At 46.9% G+C, this 19,865-nt stretch overlaps 1 protein-coding gene across 1 annotated transcript in view; it reads left to right on the forward strand.

Annotated features, from left to right (window-relative positions):
- Nucleotides 1-19,865, forward strand: part of LOC144165882 (uncharacterized) — a 140,710-nt gene that overhangs the window by 71,498 nt on the left and 49,347 nt on the right. The gene's annotated exons all lie outside the window — the stretch shown is intronic.

Consider the following 19,865-nt stretch of genomic DNA (forward strand, 5'->3'; position numbering starts at 1 on the left):
CGATTTGGGAACTATCATCTCTCGAGGCCTGCGTTTACCTTGCTGGTGTTCTCGGCGAAAGTACAGACGGGCGTTGGCTGCTATGGGTGGCTTCCGGTTCTTAAGCCGCGTACGCTCGTATCAGCAGTAAATAAAACATAGTCAAGCTGCTGTGAATCCTGGGGAGGGTAGAGAACTAGGAACCAAGCATTCGCCAAGCGGCGCTTCAGGCGACGACGGCGTCCTCTTACGAGTGACGAGGCGTACGTGCGAGTCTTTATGCGCGTTCTCGGACAACTAGCTCCGGTGGTTGTCCGAGCACACGTCTGCGATCGTCCGTTGCCTGGTAGGGCGACGGGGAGAAAGCGGATGTGTCTAAAGAACTTGCCTTGCGAAGCTCGTCCCGCTCGATGGCCTAGTCGAGGGGTAATCCGCTCGTTGGACGACGGGGTCAGTACAGGGCAGATGCACGTGAGCGCACACTGGCGATACTCGGCGGACACTTGTGCCGTCGGTGAGCGGCGTCTGCAAAAGCGGGCGAAAGGAGAGCCTTCTGGAAATCGTCGCTTGCCGCTCAGTCGAGAAAGGGGCAGTCGCAGCCGTGGGCGCGAGCAAGTTTGCGTCACGGTTTCGAAAGAGACCTCCCGACCCCGTTCTCGGAGGCTGTTTTGGCGTGGCGTGGCCCAGGCCGCGGGTGCAGCCGCCTTGGCCCAATGCCCGAACCGGGCCGGGCCGCGTGCAGCGCTCGCTTGGACCGCCATCCGGTTGCCGTTGACAGCTCTCGGCTCAGGCATGTTGTGCACGCCACTTGTTTACACAGACATTTCGGCCGTTCGGGTAAACGCAAAGGAAGGCCGGCCTGCCTCGAAATCCTTTTACGATCGCAAACAGTCGAGGGTCAATCAACCGACCTTACAAAACTGACCAACTCGAAAAGTCTGGATTGTTGTTGAGTTGTTTTGTCGCGCCACGATGTATGCCAATGAAGTTGCCAACATTTTGATATCGGTACAGAAGAAAGGCGTGCGTAGGTCGAGAAGCTGAAGCTTGTCAATCACCGTTGGCAGCCGGTTCAGTAAGCGACATTGTGCACATGGCCTGGAAAGAGTAACGCGGTGTATTCTGTTCTTCGAATGAAACAGTGCAAAACACCGGACAAGGTGAAGAAAAGACGTACACATGCGTGAATAAAAACTGTTTACTTCATCAGAAAGAACGAAACATATAGGCAAAATGTTTTAAAGGAGCCGTGCGCATGAGCAGTGAACAAATTAAGTTATTTGCAAACACAGGCAATGTTAAAATCAACGGAAGAGTCTGTCTCGGCAAGTAGGCTATTTCTTTTTCCAGGAGCGCTAATTCTGTTCCCCGTCCGCACAGCTGCCACCACGAACCTATTTCCTTGCAAGTGCTTTTTTTGAACAAGGAGAAACAATATATTTAGTGAATCCGCGTGCGCACACTTCTCACAGATTGTAACAGCTCCATCCCACCGTTTCAACTGAACCGATGAGCGTTAAAGGAATGCGCGGTGTTTCGGGTGTTGATATACTCCTTGCTTCGTTTTATGAAAGTATTAAGTATGTCAAAGCTTTAAAAAGTGCCATTCGTTTAATTTGTACAAACATTTCTGTTGACGCGTAGCGCGAAATAGGTCGCCGCCATTTGTTTATACAGCTGCCAAAACAACAGTAATGACAACTTAACAAAGCCATTTACAAAGTCATTGCACAGTGCCCCACGACGGTGCGCACGGGCACGGAGCGTTGATTGAGGACAAACTGAGCGGTTCTACCCAAGCGCCATCTCTCGGTCTATGAGAGCAACTTATAAAAGACACCGTAAGTGACACTAGCCACCTACAGGCTGCTCATCTTCTGAGAGCACGGAGGAATCACAGCCACACAACGCGCGTGCCTATGACTATACGTTCCGCCTTTCCGCTAGGTTCATGTTCATATTCGAGACACTTAAGGGACTGTTCCTGATAATTCAATTAAACAAAACGAATGCAATGCAGCTTTGTTTCCAGTAAGCGAAATTCCTCACATTATGTTTGCGCGCTCATTTGCAATCTCTGGCCGTATACTGGCGCCCGTTCTGAGCCCGTCGCGTCGGCGTGTGATGAATACGCAAGCAACTCGTGCTTGTCAGCAACAATACGCAGCCGTTTCTGCCTTCACGCGAGTGCACCGATGCGCCGTCGCTGCAGCACACGGAGGAGAAAGCCGCTTCTCCGGCGCTGTTCGCGGTGCATCTTGAGATAGCACCCCGGCCATAGTCGGTTATACAGGAGGCTATGCCCCGGCGCTCCGTCCCCCCTATTCGTGCGCGACGGGGCAACTAAAAATTGCCCTGCAACAGTGCGCCTTGGTTTATCGAGGACAGGTGGTGCGCACCGGTGCGGTTTGTCGAGGATACTAATATAAACATACCGGACATGACGGCAAGGCGGTCACGTGGTGTGCGTCTAGACGGTGTTACACCGTGGCCTCCGCGATCGCGGAGGCCACGGTTACACATAGAGTTTCCTACTAATATACGCTAGAGGAGATACTGGCGCTAGTGTATATGCGAGCCACCGAATGGCGGCTTCGACCCCACAGGAGGCAGCCATGCCTGGAGGATGCGTGATTTTCGAACTTGGCTTGACCCAGCCGTCATATTCACTTAACTCAAACTACTTCTTGGAAATACAAAAGCTATAACTACTGTTGATTACTGTATAAGTTATAAATTGTGAAAACAAATTGTTCTTCCTGTTCATTTTATATTGAGGTTTAAAAGGTTGGGGTTAAAGATATTGTTTAAAAGATATTGAGGTTAACGCGTTTTCAGCCGAAAACGCGTTAACTTTAATTTTTCGTACTTCCTAAACAACCATTTAATTACTGACGCTTTAAATTATAAATACCTAGGCGTGCTCTTAACGGCTAACCTTTCGTGGTCCACCCACATTAACGCCGTATGCGCAAAAGCTTCGCGATCACTGGCATACTTACGTCGAAATCTGCATGCTGCGCCCTCTAACATTCGTCAACTAGCCTATAAAACTTATGTACTACCACAGTTAGAGTTCACTTCTTCCGTTTGGTACCCCTACCAAAATTACTTAATTGAAAAAATAGAAGCAGTGCAGAATCAGGCTGCATGGTTTATAACCAAGTCATATAACTTCAGCTCTAGCATAACAAAAATAAAACACGATCTTTCACTAGAAACACTGCATATGCGCCGGCAAATCGCTCTCCTGTGCATTTTTCACAAATACATTCATAGCACCAGATATTCCCCTTTGCGCATTATAACCCCTGTTTCCACATCACACAGATTATTTAATCAACGTAGCTTCGCACACATGTACGGCACCACCAACGCATTTAATTCATCCGCTCTTCCACGTGCTATCCGCTTGTGGAATGATCTTCCTGATACCATCGCGTCACTGACTAACCCGGAAACATTCCGTCATCACTTGCAGATCCATTTTTCAGATTGAACAGGAATGATTCCGTTCGCATCGGTTTTTTCTTAGTTTCGCATTGTGTTTTACTTGCTCATGTTCTTATTTTTTGTATAATTCTTTTGCCGTTTTGACGATGATGTGATGAAGCTCTTTTTTTTTTACTGCTTACTTGATTTGTTGATATCTGTATATGACATGACTAATTATTGTATAACTTTTGTTCGTTATTTTGGTGTGATTTCCTCCACAAGCCCCCCTTACTCAATGCCCTGCTGGGCCTGTAAGGTACCTTGAATAAATAAATAAAAAGTAATGTATATACATGGCTGAGCTTAGCGAAGCCGACGATCAGGCCGATTAGGCGGCAAAGCGTTTGTTTTTTTTTTGCGTGCGAGCCGGCGATGGCGGGCTTCTGAAGCAGGGCGGTTGTACTGTATTCCACAAGTTCGCATTGTTACTGGTGGTCACAGGGATTGTGCGTGCGCCTTGTTCACGCCAATAATTACGGGCAGCTAGCTGATTACCGGCGGAAAACGGCAGCCTAGCAGGTGACGTTTGAATTGGCGGAATATTTCTGTGCATGCGACATACCCTCGCTGTTTCACCGCTTTCTACGTGATAAGATGCGAACCACGATCAACTTGGTGGTGACCCGCCCGCCGGACGAAGCTCTGTCAATATTGTTTTGAGAAGAAAAATTATGCGGCTGCACGTGTACTTACTGCTGGTAAAGTTTTTTATTTGGCTTAACCACTGCCGCACTCGTTTTGTTCTCGCAAGCGTCGTCATGAACGGGACTATAGGATGGAACAGCGTGTTCTTACCATCTACCTTGTGCGTAATCTCGAGTTCGCGTCCGTTTTCGGAAATGCCGTAGAACATGACGAGTTCTAGCGTAGGGGCTACACGGCGATGCTACTGCTTTCCGCATCCACTCTATTCCAGCCGAGCAGTGTTTGATAATTGCAGCCACTGGGAATCGGGCGTCAACAGCAATTCTGCCCCGGAACGAGCTCTCGACGTTTTCGACGCCGAAACCGACCCGGCACTGATGGCGCGGAAGAATCAGAAGCCAAATGCACATAACAACCGCCAAGCCTGAAGTTAAGTCAAGTTCGAAAATCATGAGTGTACGTCCCACAATGGTAGGGTGTAAGGAAGGAACGGCTGGAAACGCTGATTGGTGGACAGAAATAATCGCTCAAGAAGATGATCCGTCTCCCTAGGCGACCCAGGGTGCCTAGAGAACCAAAGAAGATCCCCTGAAAAATCCCTGGACGTACGATGGCGCCACTGGCGCCACCGCGCTACAACCATGGAGGAAGCTACAGCAGTAGGTTGTAAGGGAAGGAACGGCTCTAAACGCTGATTGGTTAAAAATCAACGCTCAAGAAGGCGGTCCGTCTCCCTAGGCGACCCAGGGTGCCTAGGGAACCAAAAAAAAGGTCCCCAGAAAGGTCCCTGGCCGTACGACGGCGCCACCGCGCTGGGGCCGAGCGGCCGAGCCTGCCGGTTCATTCATTCAGCTCCGGTGCTTGCGGCGGTTGGTTGCACGGCGTGCTGCTCGCCGGTGCCCCATTTTTTGGCGCGAAAATTGCTTTGTTATCGCCCGTCGGAACGAAATTATGGTTCTGCAGGAAACACAACAATCTCAAGGTATGCAGTACATCTTCCCAGTGAAAGGGTTTTGCCACTTTTATGTGTTTCTCTTTTCTTATTTTCAGCTGCAGCAGAACGTGCCATAATGGCACGCCGTGACGGTTTTCGCACGCTGAGCCTGAGCTGCAAGGACGGAGGTAAAGTAAAGCCTGCGCAGCAACGATCTGCTTAAAAATGGACGCTGTGCGTAAAGTTGGTAACGGTGATCTTTTGTTCTTTTCAAGGTGTAGCACGTGGCGTTCCATCGGCGGCCCCAGGGGACCGCAAGAATCTAAAAACCAAGGTAAGGCACGCTAGCGGTCCATGCTGCTGCAAACTGTCCATGGCATTGTGAACGAAGCATTTTTTTTGCGTGTGGAGCTGGTGGCGGTGATGGTTTTGTTCTTTTCAAGGTATCGCACGTGGCGTTCCCTGGGCAGCCCCAGCAGGGCCCGCAAAATCTGAAAATCAAGTTAAGCCACACAGCAGCCCGCGCTGCTGGAAACTGTCCTATGTGTACGAAATATTGTTTTTGTTTTATTGCTTTTCTTCCCTTTCAAGGTGCCACCTGGAGAAGGGCTAGCACCCCAGCGACTGGTAATACGCGTGACAAAATTCTGGAAAACAGGCCGAAAACTGGCGATTTGCGCGAAGTGGCACTTTTGTTTGGGGCGACCACCGAACAATTTGCGTTGTTGTTGTCCGGCCTGGCAAAATTTGGACCTGAAGAAAATCTGCAACAATTTTAGCAGGCAGCTAAAAGCCAGCGATTTACGTAAAGTGGCACCTCCTTTTGGCGCGATCACAGAACAAAAATTTGCTTTGTTTTTGCCCGTCGAGTAAAAATAATTGCATAACACGAGAATGTACGAACACGGTGTGCTGGCACAGGTCGAAATGAATTTTTGTGTTGGCTTGTTTGGTGTAGTTGAGAACAATAAATCTGTCAAGTGCTTATCTGTGGTCTTTCCTTCGTGGTATGGAGAGCCCCAGTGGGCAGTTCACTCCTGCAAAAACTTATGAGCTGCTGATATGCTTTTGTTTTTTTTTGTCTGGTATTTTATCTTATCACCAAACGAGCTATTGCACTTCCATTTCTGTCCCATGGCCACCGGCCGGCTTTATACGGGATAAACATGTCAAGGAAAAATAATACCAGCTGCACTTTATTCTGGCACAGAAGGATGTCGGCAGGCATGCTGTTATCGTGTGAACTTCACGCTAGCATTAAAGCAGAGCTATCAAATGAAACTAGATGCCCCACTGCAATCATGCAATCACTTTTGTTAGTGGTTTGCAACTTTACCTAGTCCCTGTGGTGTCCCGAACAGAGCATAAAAAAGTAGCTGGCAAGCCTCCCCTTTTTTATTTAAATTTTTATCTTGTTTAATAAGAGGTTTTCGTTGAACATGGCAATTCTCTTTAAAGACCTAAAAACATCATCTTGGTGCACAGCCTTGCGATACTTCAGTCGCAACACATACCTGATCGTACAAAGTGCATGCCACACAACCTCATAGCATTGGCGGCTTAAACACAACACAAACCCTTGGATCAATTAATTTAGCCAACTTTGATCAATACAAAATTGGCAATGTTTCATGACAGCACTGTTTGACATTGAGTTTGCAAGCTTTGTGTCATAACAAGCCTTTTTGGGAAGCTTTCCATTAATTGACCTACCATCAGATAAAAAAGTGCACGATGGTCTAGGAGAACTCGTCATAGGTGAGCTCATCATAGGCCATCTTGCACCAGGGAAACTCGTAATTTAGGGCAACTGGACGCTTGGCCAACTCGTCACAGTTTACCTCATCATCCAATTTACCTGCGACTTGGCCAACTCGTCACCTATATATGGGAGCGAAAGTCAAAGCTGGACTAAAAATTTGACCACGTCCACACACATACATGAAGAATATTTTTTTGGAAGGAGAAGAAAAGTAAAAAACGGAATTTGTGTTAAAACTGAAAATCAACTTTCAACCACCACCTGCAAACAAACAAGAGGCCTACACGGGAACCACGAGAGGTCAATGTGGGTCAAACTCTCAGGTTGAAGCCAGTCAACAGCCCCTCTCCCGTCCCCTCCGCGATATCCATCAAAACGGAACCACAGAAAATAAAGTGAAGTAAGAAAATAGGATCTCTGGGTCAAAAAACTACAACAATGAAAGCAGCGAAACTGAAGACCACACATTGCCTCGGATTGCCCATGGACAGGGCCAACTGCCCCCTTGGTGTGGTTTTCCTGAAGCATGTGGCTTCACACTGGCACGTCTTCAGGAGGGGCAGACAGCGCAAGAACGTGTTTTGCAGGAGTTTTTGGCACTGGACGAAAAATACAAGGACTGCACCTAGTTTTGCAAAGACAGTTCCGGGGCATCATGCTGTGTCGGGAGTGCAGTGGTGCGGGGGAGGAGGGGGTGATCGGGCTGCCCCAGTGCGCTTCGGTTTGCGCAGCTGAATGTTGTGCCATTGCTTTGGCGGTGGAGGGGATGGTGAGGAGTAGAACTTAACGCAGTATTGTGTATACAGACTCTCTCGGCGCAGTCGCGGCGGTGCATTGCGGGAATGCAGCTCGGCCTCTGGTAGGAGGGGTAGTGCACGGTTTGGTGGCGGTCGCGGCTGGGTTGTGCTGGGTCCCTGGCCATGTGGGGGTCGGGGGGGGGGGGGCGACGTGTGTGCCGCGCAGGCGGGTGGCGGAGCGGTGGAGGCAGTGCAGGTTCCTCGCAGCGACTGCATGAGATTTGTACAGGGCGGGCTGAGGGAGGCTTGGCAGTCCTCGTGGGATGGGGAGGTCGACAACGGGCTCCACCTTGTTGGACCCACGATGGAGGGGTGGGAGTCGGGCAGACGTGGGGAGCGCCTCGGGAAAGTGATTTTGTGCGGTCTCCGCGTTGGACACGCACATCTTGCGCATGGCTTTCTTCTTGTGAAGCGGGACAGGCCGGGATGTGAGGATTGTGACCAGGAACTTGCAGTAGGTCACATCTTGCTCTCGTGTACGAAATTTGGGGCAATGAGGAAGGGGCATTTTGGGCTGTTCTGCAGCGAGCAAATTCCATTTCGCCCGGCCTACTTCTGGGAGAGAGTGCTGTTGTCAAGCTTTCCTCTGTCTTTGGTTTTTTGGAAGAAGCTGCACTTCTAGACGGGCTGGGGCGAGATGGCGCAATCTGTTGTTATCTACAAAAAACACGAAACCTTTTGTTTGGCGCATGATAGCCTTAGTTGCTTATGTGCCATAAAACGCAAAACAACACGAAACTGAAGACAGTACAAAAAAGGTGGCCCCCTACCCCGTAAAAAAACTGAGATTTTTCTTTACGGCAAGAAGGGAAATGAGAAAGGGACAGAGGAACTTGTGTTAAAAAGCAAGAACCATTTCAACCACGACATGCAAGCAAACAAAAGGAGAGGACCCCGCAACCACTGCGAGGTCAACATTGGAGTAATTATCAGGGTCGAAGCCACTAACTTCCTCCCCGCTTCTGCTCGACATCTGCCAAAAACGTGACTGCGAGACTACACTTCCTTGAACGAGAAAGTCAGTGCGACCACTTTTCCTAGTACGGGATCACCTAGAACGAGATGCCCTCTTCGACCAGTTTCCCTATGACCAGTTTTCCTAGGGCGAGTTGGCTGCGACGAGTGGGCCTGTTCCCAATGCACGACTCAGTATGCAATAATTGCAGAGGAGCATTTCTAGCCAAAATGCTTGCACCTGCACCCTAACCTCAGACCTCCTCTTCGTTGTCATTCGTTTTTAATGCTAAGTAGTCAGCACTCTCCTTCATGTGTTGTGTTTTCATTCCTGCTGGCACATTGCCAGGCACCGTGCCCCAACAAGGGCAGATTCATGTTATCTTGCACACTCTGAAAAGGCCAACCTGTTACATTTACCGGCTCCACTATGAGAACTGAATGCTAGGCATCAATGTAAATTTTTTGCGGTATCACAAATTGGCTTCCTCGAACATTCACGGTTGAGCACTGCCTGCTGTTGGATGGTACTTTTAACAAAGCTAATAATAATGCATACTGAAACACAATGCTCCAGTTCTGCAGTAATTATTGAACAAGTAAGATGAGTTTTGGGTGATACAGAACGCCCAGGCTGACTCATCTTGTCACTGACAGTACAGTCATCTCTCAATAATTTGAAGTCACTTAATTGGAATTTTCAGTTAATTTGAAGTAATGTGCTGGTTTTGGCAATTTTACGTGCAATTCAACGGAAGAAATTGCTTGATAATTTGAAAATAGAACCCATTATATCGGGTAATTGGAAGTTATTTTGAATAAAAACATCAAGGTGACTCATTTATCGATAAAATTCAAAATTTTCAAGTGCCGAAACAGCGCCCTTATTGTTCTGTACTGATGTCGGTGCCATCAGTGCACTGTTGATAAAGCAACAGGCCAGTTCAGACTCACGCCAATGTACACATCTCTCTCTTGTTAGGCCCTCAACCTTTTTTGTTTCTCACAGCACTGTGTGAGCAGTTTGGTGAACATTTGAGGCTTTGATTTTAGTGATAAGTCTGCAGTATCACGACAACCCATGACATATAAGCTCGATTTACGACAAAAGTCAAGATTCGGAACGAAATGAAAAAGAGAACGAGTTGCAGACTAATGTCAATGCTGTGTGTGTTCTGGTGCTTTTTGTTCAATTTAAAGTTCAGTTGATTCAGTGTTCTTGTGGTCCCTGTGGACTTCGTATTATTGAGAGTCGACTGTACATTCAAGCGTGAAAGCAGTACTGAAGCTGGATGTTTGCTTCTAAATGTGCTCAGACAATAAAACATACAACAGATGCATTGTAAGAGACATATATATGCTCCTGGACTAGAGCTTCTTGAGTTGAATTATCAAATCTATGCTTTATAGGAGTGAAAGTGAGGGAACAGGAATCACGAGAAGGCACATTGACTTCTAATTTTTGTTCATGTCACAAGTATGTGATGCTTTCATCGTCAAGTTATTGGACATGCATTTTATGTGCATTTCTTTTTTTTCTGCATCTTGAACTGTGAGGAGACTGCATGACTGCTGTCTATGAGAACAAGAGTCACACACCCCTCAAGCCATCAATGAATGGGTTTTTTGCTTGGCTCCCTTTGTTTATATAGGGATGAACAAGTACAGAAGTGAAAGGAAATCCAGTTTTGGCCACGTAGACAGGAATCTTCGCATTTGTCTTTTACATCCTTTCAAGTCAATACAGCTGATTCTGGAACTTCCCCCGTGGAATCGTATGCCGGTAAAAAAAAACGCCTTCTCACACAGCTATCGACAGCTGAAACAGTCGAAGAGGCTTAAATGCCTAGTCTCAATGTAGCATACACAACTTAAAGGGGCCCTGAAAGGCATTTTGAGCACACTAAATGAAGTAACGCAATCGTTAGATTGGGTCGTCAAGGTCATCTGGGCCAAGTATTACTCTTTTACGCGCAGCGGAAAGCTCACACTTTTGTTTCAAAGTTTGTCGCTTTTTTCTCACCATTTCCTTCGTGTTTTTGGACGCCGCCATCTTCACATGTCTACATCATCGATTCCCAGATGTTCGTCACGAGCTAGACATCCTGCTATTGGGCGGCTTTTTCACGCACTTCCGGCAGAGATGAGTCGTCTGCTCAGCGTCGACTCGCCGGCTGATCTGCCAGGGGAGTGTCGGAGTGCTTGAACATTTTACGACAAACGAAACAAGTGTAAACAAACGCTTAACCGTTCGTATTGAATGCAACACGGCCATAGCACGACATGGATATTCTCTTACCGGAGTACGTTCCATAAAGAAAGCGTTGAAGCCCCGTGGCACTTCTTTCGTGCAATCGCAGAGAACGCCCTGAGCCGAATGCCCGGGTTTGACGGATACATTTTTTTCCACTTCAAAACAATCCAGAGATGCGTTTCGAACGAACACAACGTCATAACATGCGTTGCAAGTCTGAACCGCGATTGACAGACGATGGGTTGCCTCCTCCTGCCCGTCGTAAATTCGGCACTCACCTCGCGCGCGGTTTGCGGGGACGAACAGCAAGTCACTTAACTCTGGCGCGCAAGCAGAGATGGCTTTTAGCCACGCACACTGCACATACCCCATGCGAGGTTGAGTCGTACGTCGCTCGAGAAAGATAATCCAGACCATGGGAAGCACTATCCACCCGCAGAAGCACAACGTCGCATTTCATCGCGAAACAAAGGCGTCCACAACACACACACCATCGCCTCCTGTAATGCCAAACGCATCTCACACTTCCTAATGAGAGTGAGTGGTACGCCTGCAGTGCCCACATGTCGCGAGGTGGGGCCCCGAGCTGAACCGGGATCACGCAACCGTAACTGACTTCTGGGGCGGTTTGTGCCTTGTTGCCAAGGCAACCGATGTTTGAGATCGTCCAAGAAAGGCGCTCGCTCCAGCGCTAGAAAGCTCAGAGCCGCGCCGGAGTATGTTTTGCCAACGTTGCCGCTCTCCACCACGCGTCGCCCCAAGCTGAACTGGTCACATTTGAAGCGTTTTGTGCACGGGTTTATCGGTTTAAAATGTCTTTTTCGCATGGCGCCGGCAGGAATTACCACCACCGCAAAATAAGACCCGGCACCAGCGGGGCCACATCTGATACGGCGCTTTTTGGATAAACAGTGCGCGGTGCATGAAAGGGACCGAGCGCAAGATCCTCCCCAGCGGCTGCGAGTTCGCCGCCGATTAAAAGTCACGTGCTGCACTGCAGCAACGCACACCGCGAAAGGGCAAGGCCAGGCGACCGCACACATGCGGCCAGATTTTTCGTTCGCTTATCCATCCTTGAGCGGAGTGCGGAATTCACGGTGTCAACAAAACTTGCCCGTAGCAGACGGCAGTCGGAGGAGCGTTATGCGGAAGTACGTCACCGCTGACTAGCGCAGCATCATGGGAGGGAGTGCTCCCGCGCCGTCGACAGTTGAAAAGAGAAGGAAACGCGGCGCGACGATAATGCGCGGTTTTTGATTTACGATTTCTCAGCTAATACTCATCGCTTTAACAAAATTCTTGCGGGAGGAGATTGCTAATACATTGTCTTATTTGGTTACATGTACATCCATGCATCGGCGGAAGGTATTTCAGGACCCCTTTAAGGCTGTTTTTTCTTCCCTCTTGTGACGCTGAAGAATTTCTGGGTATCGTACTTATCAAAAGGTGAAATTTATGCCTCTGCATCCGCATGTATCTCTTGGTACCAAATCAGAAGGAAGATCATCCCATTCTTTACATGAGTATTCCACTCCACACCGAATGATCTTTGTGCCTCATAAGAGAAGGGTCATGATCTCTCTGCTCATTCAGTTCTTCACACTACCGATGAGCAATATCAAGAGAATTCCACTGTTCACATAAGTGAGGGACAAGATGAAGCACCATTGTCTACCACAAAAAGCAAGATCCTGCTCCTCAATTTTTTGCTTGATCATACTAGCAAGGAGCTGGGTAAAATGCAAAGTACATCATGAGGAGCAGTTCAACTCTTCAATGGTGAGCCTCGAATAACAAACACAAGGCAAGGAAATGAAGGGATGGTATGCACCAGGTCAACACCGTGCACTGAGTCTTCGGGCTGACTGTCGTAGAATTCAACGCGTAACAACTGGCTCAGATTGTTCCTATTTGATGTTGAGAAAGGAATCTCACTCATCACACGATAAATCATTGTTAAACACCACTGTTCGTCACATGAGAGTAGCATTATGATCCTGCTTTTTTATTATGGTCCTCAAGTTTTAATGTGCAGTAGTATGACACACGAATCTCAGAGCAACTAAAGATGTTCCTTACCTTCCTGCCTTTGTTTTATCCTTTATATATTACAATTTCTTATTTTTACCACCTAGTTCATTATACAATTGCTATGGTCCAAGACATGGTGCTTCACATAATTGAGTGGTTGCAGCTGTGGAACCATGCATCATTCACAATAAAAAATTCTTTGACAGAAGTGGAGTAAGAAAGTGGCGCAAGGTGTGCAAATGCTGTTTAATTGCCTATTGTGCGAGTGCTGCAAAGGTGCCTTCTGTTTGAACTCAAACTGGCTGGAAGTTTGTAATCTCACTGTTTCGAATTACTTCTAATGGATATAAGAATTAAAAAAAAATGTAAATATGCTAACAATGCTGGTAAAAAAATAGCCTGCTTTGTCTGAGCATGGCAATTCCTAAAGCTAATATTCGCAAAATTAAGAGGCCAGATTTTATCCCCCCAGCAAAATCTATCTGCTGGGACCACTTAAAACAAAACTAGTTCCAATTTAGGCCCATGTCCAGGGTGTCAAACCGGAACCGGAACCGAACCGAAAACCGGAACCGAACCCGAATTTTGGCCCGGAACCGGAACTGAACCGGAACCGTACTTTTTCCGCCATTTTGGAACTGAATCCGAACCGGAACGAATTGAAGGAACCGTTCCGAACTGGTTCCGGGGCTCATAACTGTAATTTCTAGTTTTCCATCCCGGTACCCTACCTTGCATCGGAAGATATTTTTACCATTCGCCAGACGGCACCACGCAATATTTTGCATAGTCTGCAGTTCCCAAGGCCCATGAGGTTCTCATCTTATTATTCCCCTAAATTTATTGTAAAGTCCGTATCCACTATTAGTTTGCTTCAGGTATTGCCCATCTCCCCAAATTATCTTTTTGCATTTACGATAACCTACGTTAGAACGCATATTCCGTGGCAACATATCATGGTGTATTCTTTATGGTTTCTATCTGCAGTGTGTTTAAAATCGTGTGAAGTTTTCATGTTGTTAATTCGAATGCACCCGTGTCCGCTTCGGAAGGCCTTCAGGGACACCATCAACAATAAATCAGTATCTTCCACTTATTTTAGTTTGAGTGGGCACTTATATAAAAACAGCACTGAGACACAAACACTCACAGTTCTCTACGTCGCCATCACTTTTTCTTGTACAGTGCCGTTGTGTCCTTTGGTTACTGCCCTAGGAGAACATGAGAATTAAAAAAAAATTGGGGCCTCATTTTCACTTTTAAAGTAAATGCGATAGCATTTCGATGCATGGATTTAAGTCGATTAACGCGGATTAGCGGGTAGTCTAGGGTGGTTTAGTGAGATGAGTGAATGAACTAATGTGAATTAGTGGGACTGCGGTGTTGATTAATATGGATTAGAGGAATTAGCGGGTCAGTTAAGGCGGATTAGAGGGTTGGACCAAACATGATAGATTTGGGGTCCTTGGCATTTGTAAATTTTGCAGCGTTCTCTTTCTCGACCAATCAGGAAATTTAGCACAAAATAGCCGGAAAGTTATGTGTCGACCACCTGAATGCTATAAAAGGCCTTTTTTATGCACGTATTACGCCCTAATGTTATTTCTCGCGTAAGAGTTACATCTCACAATGAAGTTAAAAACTAATTGCCTAATGCATGTCTTATATTCACCTAAAGGTTCTCAAAATGTGTATATATATGAGGTAAGACTAGGAAGCAACTAAACTGAAAGAAAAAAAAAGGAACGGTCAACTGGTTTGATGCGAAAGACATCAGATAGCATTCTCCGATACCTTCTCTTTCTTCGTGCTACCGTTCTGCAGCCTTCCACAGGTGTAGCATCTCAACCCCCGAACATAGCCCCTTCCAAGCTGAGGAAGAGGCGATAGCACGTGCGCTTAGCGAAAGGGCCGCCAAAAGTGTAATAACAGACTCTTATCAGGCGTGGCGTACTTTGCCAACAGTCTATTGCATGTTACATCACTTCGAATGAACAAGTAGAGACCACCAACGAGACCAGCCAGGATTGTATGGGCACTAGCTCATACTGGCATCGCCGGCAGACAAGATCACCAACCTCGTGGCTGGACATTTGACCCGCTTAGCCAGCGCTGATGAAGCCGAGCCCGAGCGCATGCATCCTGTATACATTCCAGGAAATTAATTAGCACTATAGGCTCTCCCGTAGAACGTATTCCTTCCCGCACAAATCGCTAGCGAATAGCCAGGAAAGATTATTCCGTGGACTGCGGATTAACACCTTCCCACACATCACCAGTCTTCACCTCTTTGACGGGACACAATTCTCCCCATTTCGTCGCTTCTGTGCAGAATCTGGGAACCTCATACACATAGTAGGCTGCGACAAGTCCACCCTAGATCCACCCGACCTACACGTTCCCATAGAGAATTGGGAGAAAGCCTTGGCCAGCTCCGGCCTGGAAGATCAGTTTCTCTTGATGGAAACGACTGTCGACTCTACCCCTTGAATGAGGACGCCTCTCTGAAACTTTTCCTCGATTTATTTAAAGTTCATTTTCCCTCTCTCTGCGAGGGATAATTACTGCTGCTTGTGACTTCACTCAGCTATTATCTTTCGTAGAGCCCAACCGCTCACCTGTCGCTGAAGTGCCATTTAGCAAGTTCCTATCTCCGGTGGTTCCCTATCCAATGCCGTCCTGTACACGGCGTCCAATGAGTCATTGAAGCCGTGCTTTCTTTCTAACTGGTACATTAGAATATGAAAGATGAGCAGAAGGAAATCGCTTTAAACGCCACCAGCCACGCTTGACAGTCGGAGGTTGACGCCGACGCGGGACTGTTTTCGACTTCTAGCAGTGCTCATGATTTCGTGTTAAAGCTAGAGCGCCGTTGAAACAAAGGGGTACACGAAAAGCGCAGCAGACCAATCGATTTATTTAATTGCAAAATTATTTGCCTCATTGTGCGAAAACAGGGGTGCATGCACGCGTGCGTGCCTAGACATTTGCTGGAACCAAAAAAGATGTTGGGCGCTCAGGCTCTCCTGCGCGCCAAAAAGACTTCCCGCTCGCCAGTAAACTACCTGCCTGCCTGGCTGACGGCCAGGCAGGCGATTCCTGCGAGGATGCGTGATTTCGGGACGAGGGGCGGCCCGCCACGAGACGCCCGGGCGGAGGGTGGAGGAGGCGGAGGCGCAAAAGACTGCCCCATAGCGGCACTCCAGGGTACTAAAAAAATTCTGCAGAAATTCAAACAATTATCTACTAATGCGTAGCATTCCTATGCCGCTTGTCCTCAGTGTGAGTTTCTACAGCCAATTTTTCGGTTTTTATAAATCCTGTCCGACCAATTATCTCAATTGACGCTGCTATAATTACAAATGGAATATTCGCGAAATCTCTATTATTGTGGAAATGCAGGCAGTTATACGGTTTCCCATTTTCCTTAATTGCTTAATATTTTTCTTATTTTATAGTTTTTCAAAATTTCGTTCGACCAATTATTTCCATTTGCGCTATGGGTGCTACACGGTTCGCCAGTTTCCGCAATTATTTTAGATTTTTTTTTTATTTTTTACATTTATAAATTTTGTTCGACTAATTATCTCCATTTACCCTATATAACGATTACAGGTGGAAATTTCCCGAAATCCTCATTATTGTGGAAATGCAGGGTGTCACACGGTTTGCCAGTTTCGGTGATTACTTTTTTTATTTTTTAGTTTTTCAGAAATTTTGTGCGACCAGTTATCTCCATTTACGCTATTATAGCGATTACAGGTGGAACTCCCGCGAAATCGGTATTTTTGTAGAAATGAAGGGGGTTACACGGTCCTTGCTCTGAGCAAAGAATGGTACGCATTACAACGATTGTGGACGGACGGGTCGTCTGCTTAGTAAGACGGGGCAATAGGCAGTCTAAAGGAAGGCTGCCCATTACCAGAAGATTCTGGCGAAGATGCACCGAGGGGGAGGCGTAGGAGGCACCCGTGTGCTCCCCACTGGTCAGGAGGCTACCTGTTTGCCTTCCAGAAGACTGTGGCGAGAACGCATTATTTGGAGACGATGTGCGGCCCGTCACTTGTCGGCGAAGGGAGTGGATCACATGGCTGCACAGCGGCTACGTAGAGCCATGCGTTAGAACGCAGCCCTTAAGCACCCGCTCCTGTAATTTCGCGTAGTCCCTCAGCGTTGGACTCGTTGTAACCGAGAGAACGAAGACGCCACTGAAGATAGAGCTGGCAGGAAAACGGAGGTTGCAAGTATGACGAAAGTGCAAGGGGGAGGACGTAATTCCGTGACCGTGCGAGACGTGCTTCACATGGTGACCCCTTACGAGATAACGACAGAGTATGCCGCGCGCTGTCGTGCATTAGCTGATGACACGATCACTTTCTGAGGCACAGCATCTATGAGCCGTCGCCGAGAAGACTACAGTTCGCGCTGCACTCAAATTTCGCATTAGCGAGTGTCGTAATCGTCCGTCATTTTCTACCTTAAGCAAACAACTGCGGGGTATAAAACTGCAGGGTTATGATCCAAGAATAAATTAAATTAAATTATAAAAATGAAAGAAACTAAATCAATAAAAATAAACTTGCGGCCATAAAAAGCAGGGCTTTCAAATTCATACAAATACGCAGTCTTATGTGTCCGAGCGAATTTTTCATTTCGCTTCAGTTAATGTTGTAATCGTGGACCTACTATAGACAACATTTTGCAGTACATTTTGCAGTTAAAGGAAATCTTCAACACTTTAGATCAACGCTCTCACTCTTATCTTCGCATCTGGAAGCACTGCAAAAGTTATAGCTATTGCCAGCACAGAGGAGCAGTGCGGGATTTGCTCGTCCCAGCAGATACGCCTTCCGTTTCTGCTTCGCTGTTGTGGTTTCATTTTAATGTCGCAACTTAAGGAAAGCCGGCAAATAGCCGCTGCATCGCTGTAATGACGTCATTCCAGCGGTAGAAGAACGCCAAGACTGGGGAAGAGAGAAAAATATTTCAAGCAAGTTTGTAAGTGGGGACAGAACAGTACTGATGGGGACAGAACAGTACTTTTTGTCTGAGGGACTTTCCGACTCCCTGATCTAAGTACTGCATGTGTTGGTTCACTACTTTCTGCAAGCATTCAAGATTTCGAACAAAGTATAAAAAAGTGTTGTGGGGTTGCTTATTTGTGGCCAAAACAAAACATTTGCACAAATAAACCTACATTATGGCTTCGTTTTTGACAAGGAAACCTGACAAGGAAACGAAAACCGAGGAGGAGGAGGAGGAGGAGGAAAACGCTTATTCAGAAAAAGGGAGAGGGGAGGGGGAGAAAAAGAGTTAGGAGCGGTGGGTGGCCATCCTATTCCGGTAGGCCGCGCAGGGTCGCCGCCGCCTTCGCCCGAGAACAGAAAAAAAATTAACAGAAAAAACACGCTTGCTTTTTTTTTTCTCCGAACCCGTTCGAACCTGTTTGAACCGGTTCGAACCGGTTGGAACCGGAACGGAATAGTGCGCCGGAACTGAACCCGAACCGAACCCGAAAGGCTTGAACTCGAACCCGAACCGAACCCGAAAAAATTTCGGTTCGACACCCTGCCCATGTCATTCAGAGGCTTGTTACTTTGACCTGGTGCCTGGACTCCCAGACGGGGCCACCTTTAGATGAAAAGAGAGCCGATGACTCCTAAATAGTTCGGACATCGAAAGAACCGAGAACAGGGACAGTTGGTAGCATACAACGATCACCGCTCCCACCAATTTTCATAAAGTCGGCTTCGCGTCATCCCCGAATGCATTGCTCGGAAGCTACCGCTCACTCATCGATCGCAACACTTATATGAATTAATAATGACACTGTAACCCACCAACCTAGCCTCCCCCGTCTCCCCTAGTCTGAACAGTGTGCAATGCAAGCTTTTTTAGAAATTTACAACGCGTTTTGACAGGATGATCGAGTTTCCTTTGTTCAGTTTACACTTCCTTGACTTCTTTTGAAACCCATGACCTTCACTGATCACCGTGCATCATAATTTCGAGAAGTATAAACAGTGTACAGAATACCGCCTTCATTCCTAGCTATTAGGTGAAGCAATAAACTATCGCCTCATACATTCTGTCAGGTACTGGAGGCGCTGGGTAAACACACGTGTTTTAAGACTAATGCAAAAAATAACTAATAACATTTCCGTTTCTGCATACATCCCACCCCAAAGGAGCGTCAAGCATGCTCTGCACATCGCTTTCCAAGTTTTGAAGTTGCTATGAGCTGACACGATACTTTTCATCAGCATTTCCGACTTTTTGTTCACAAGCACGGAGCTCACACGTGTTTGCTTTGTAATTCTTCAGTTGCATTTATTCGATTTCCTCAGCAAAAGAAGCCGCAGTTCTGCATAACATAATTAATCTATTTTTGGGGCGAAAGATGAGCCCGTACTACCGGCCGAACGTTATGAAAGGGCCACATGACGAAACATCAGCATTTCAAAACATACCTCAGTTACCAGAGTACATGGATGGTTGCGTATATATTCCTTAAAATCATGATACGAGAGTTGGTCCCATGATGCGCATAGTGGACTCAAGTGCAGTAAATAGAACTGCAGCAAAAAGAAAGCTCCGAAATCTTCTAGTCTTAAAAAGAAGGGCAAATACTGAACGGTAAGAGCTTAAAGATGCGTAGCCTGCATTCGGCGTTATGTTGGAAAATGAGTAGATTAATTGGCAAGCTACAACTTAAAAAGTATGCAATATATGCTTCTCGGAAGCTATTTTATAAGAGAATTCAGTTTCAGGCACAATCTGTGTGCTTTGTGGATGTGTATTGGACTGTTACCTCATCCTGTTTATCCCACTGATGTCAGCAAAATGTGATTCTCTATACATATGGAAAACAATGCAAACAATGTATGGCAAGGACGATTACATTACAATTCTTGCAAGATAAGTATAATTAAAAGCACCACAATGTAATTTGCTATATTATAGACAAGAGCAGCTACGTGCAAACGCTGCTGCTCTATGGAGGGAACCATCATA

This window comes from Haemaphysalis longicornis, unplaced genomic scaffold, assembly GCF_048455015.1.
Source record: "Haemaphysalis longicornis isolate Haplotype H1 unplaced genomic scaffold, Haemaphysalis longicornis Haplotype H1 scaffold_1, whole genome shotgun sequence".
NCBI classification, from domain to species: domain Eukaryota; kingdom Metazoa; phylum Arthropoda; class Arachnida; order Ixodida; family Ixodidae; genus Haemaphysalis; species Haemaphysalis longicornis.